The sequence below is a fragment of the Periplaneta americana genome, chromosome 5, assembly GCF_040183065.1.
Source record: "Periplaneta americana isolate PAMFEO1 chromosome 5, P.americana_PAMFEO1_priV1, whole genome shotgun sequence".
NCBI lineage: Eukaryota > Metazoa > Arthropoda > Insecta > Blattodea > Blattidae > Periplaneta > Periplaneta americana.
In genome coordinates, this window is record NC_091121.1 from 156,819,643 (window position 1) to 156,822,981 (window position 3,339).

General features: G+C 41.6%; 1 non-coding gene across 1 annotated transcript; it reads left to right on the top strand.

Annotated features, from left to right (window-relative positions):
* Positions 1-2,909: 2,909 nt before the first annotated feature.
* Positions 2,910-2,981, top strand: TRNAY-GUA (transfer RNA tyrosine (anticodon GUA)). The gene has a single exon. It is a non-coding gene; the product is annotated as a tRNA-Tyr (tRNA).
* The last annotated feature ends 358 nt before the right edge of the window (positions 2,982-3,339 follow it).

Genomic DNA, 3,339 nt, shown 5'->3' on the forward strand with positions numbered 1-3,339 from the left:
GTTGCCCACCCATGGACAATGTGGTGAAAAGAACGCAACCAGTAACAAAAGCTGACAGCGTATTCCGAATCTCACCGGTGAGCAATCCGATGACATCACGGTGTTCCGAATTCCACCGATGATGTCATTGATGCTCCACCGGTGTCCCACCGGTGCCATCAACTTGCAGAGGTGGTGGCAGTCTCCATCAGCCGCCATCAGTGAATCTGATTGGTTCTTGTATAGGGCTGGAATTAGCAGACGAATAACATCGTGCACTGTTGTGTCATGGCGGTGTGTTCTGCTTTAGTTCTGCTGTATTGTTTGTAATGAGCACAACGTAAAAACAATATGTTAATGGCTTATGAGCGAACATGTCAACGGACCCGTTATTACTACCGGTTCAAGAAATAAATTGTTTATGCTCTCTTTTCTTTGAACGAGATGGGAGTACGAAAATTTCGCAAAATTTTGCTAGCGTAGCACAGACAACAACTTGTACAGTCGCCATGACAGCCATCGATCCTTCCAGCAGTTTTGTTCCTTATTTCGCTGCAACGTGACGTCATTGATGCCACCGGACCGGTGAGATTCGGAATACGCTGTGACGGTACCTAAGAGTTGTATAACAAGACATCTCCTCTTAGCTGTGACGGTACCTAAGGGTTGTAAACAAGACATCTCCTCTAAATGGCCTATCAATCACAGTCATCTGTGTAGAAGTGGTGTGGGAGCAGTGTTCTTTACTTGTGGAACTGAGAGTAAATTGCATTGCACTGTTTATTTTTATTTATTAAAGGTTCTTTAATATAAGAAAAGAAGAGAAGAATTAACATTTATATCAAGCCTTAGCTCAGCGATTTTCAACTGGATGCTCTATGAGGTTAGAGATCTCGTCTCTCGTTTTCACTAACAAAGATGGAGAGCACAGAATGTACAATCACACGCATGTCCTACTATCTATCCATCCAGTGCCAAGTCGAAGAAAATCATGAACATGGACATCTGGTACAAAACCCATAACAGATGGACAATACACTAAAAGGTAGGAAGGTGTGGCATGAAGACTCTAACTTCAGTTTCCGTGAATAGTGTCAAAAATACGCAATGATTCTCGTTTTGCTATCTTTGTTTACTCCACTTCGTTCGCCTCAGAGAACAAGGGTTCATAGCAAGTTCTTTATGTACATTCTGTACGCATCTCAAGTGCACGCACAACAAACAAACAAAAATCTTTTATAAATATTTACATCGATAAAGTTCACTGAACTTTTGATGCTAACGCTCGCAGGGAAAATTCGCTGAAGTATAATGCTTTATAACACTGTTCAGTAGAAATCACGAAGACTTGTATATAAAGATTGCTCAAAACACTCCTTTAAATTTTCTGTAACTACTTTGAGGAAAAAACGCATCAACTATTATTCCAAATACGGCAAATTGTTGTTTAACTATACTATGTTTTAATTAGTTTATATTATCAAATTCTTTGTTACAGAGAATGTTAAACATGAACGTAAAACCATACACGTACAATTTACCACCTAATTGATAGGCCTACTCATCATTTTCTTTTATAAGACTCAAGCAGTAATGTCTCTAGTTGCGAGTCAGCGAACTCGGGTTCGATTTCCGGCAGGCAAGTGGAAATCGATTTCCCCACGAGGCATGAGTGGGGTATGTGTCTTATGCTCATAACGGTTGGAAACTGCGACAGAAACAAACCTAAAAAAAAAAAAACTTAAGTCACTCTTAATGAGTGCACCTCTGCACATAGTGTGTTGGACATTGTGCCACTGTCACACATCTGTGACACAGTGCATGAGGGTTGGCCACTAAAGGGAAACTAAGAGGTGGAACTTAAAACTGAGAGGATACAATCCGGCATCGGAAGTGAAATCCGGTATAGCTTAGTGGATAAAGCGTCAGCACGTAGAGCTGATAAGCCGGGTTCGAGTTCCGGTGCCGGAGAGAATTTTTCTCTGCTTCACTCATCCTTCATCAAACATAAAAAAGTCCTAATTGTTAATCACACTTGCCAACCATTTGTCATTCTCGTCGAAGTTCAACCCTCCTACAATAGACGGCAGTTCGGAAGGCGGTCGGCTGCTATATGCGCCGTAGCGTTTCTGGTATGTGACGTCACTAGCTTGTACAGTAGAACCAATCGGAATCATTCTATAACAAATACTTCCGGAGTTCGTTTGTTCACGTGTGAGTGTTTAAATACATTGAATAAGTAAAACTAACATTTACTGTATGTGTGTAAAATAAATAAATGGAAGAAGAGACTGTAAAAGGACAAGTATTGCACAGGCAGGCGCGGAAAATAGTTTTTAAGGTGTATTATTATTTTAAAAACGTTGACGAGCAGAACGCTGCCGGCCATCTTGATGCTGGCTGCAATGTTGCCAACGTGCAAGAAACAACTGTAGAAGCATGTGGTGTGGGATTGAGAACAGTGCAAAGAATATTGTTAGTGAAGGAAAGAGGATTTGTTTGGTGTCATGCTTACAGTAATCAACGGCTAAGGTCATTATTGTCTTTTGATAATTTAAATTCTCTTCTGCGCTATTTGTGTTGCACGTGCGCGTGAAGTGCGATGTTGTACGCTGCCTTGCTCTCTCTATCTGTCTCTCTCGACGCAAACCCTAGCAGACTACCGCCTTCCGAACTGCTGTCGACTCTAGTAACTATTACATGTTTAACTTTATCATCAACCGAGGTAACGAATTCGGTCATCCAGGTACTCCTACCTCAGAAACATAATCCAACACATATATATTTTTTTAATGTACCGAAGTACATATGATATTTCCATGCAGATATTCTGCGTCATCATGCGATGAAAGAGTAATGGAACGGAAAAATTCTCTCCGGCGCCGGGATTTGAACCCGGGTTTTCAGCTCTACGTGCTGATACGTGGGTATCCGGTGTGGCTTAGTGGATAAAGCATCAGCATGTAGAGCTGAAAACCCGGGTTCAAATCCCGGCGCCGGAGAGAATTTTTCTCTGTTCCATTACTCTTTCATCGTAGAATCCAACACAACTAATAAGGCCAGAAGAGTCCCATACTCATCCACCAAACAACCAGCACATTAAATAGACAAATCAATTTTGTAGAGAAGAGACTATGACTGTTACAGGCTATTTCCAAGAGAGACAGTCTTATTGATTCATCACAGCATCCGATGTGGCAGAAGCTGCGAAGAAACTCCTCCTGCCGAGGGTCAGAATGTATCCCCCTCAGTTTCAAGTTTCTTCTAATTTGATACGTCACAAGAATACAAAATTGCTTCCTCGTCCTGCTCTGGAGATGTCGGAGAAGGGTTTGTCACAAAGTCGTAGTCTATACAACG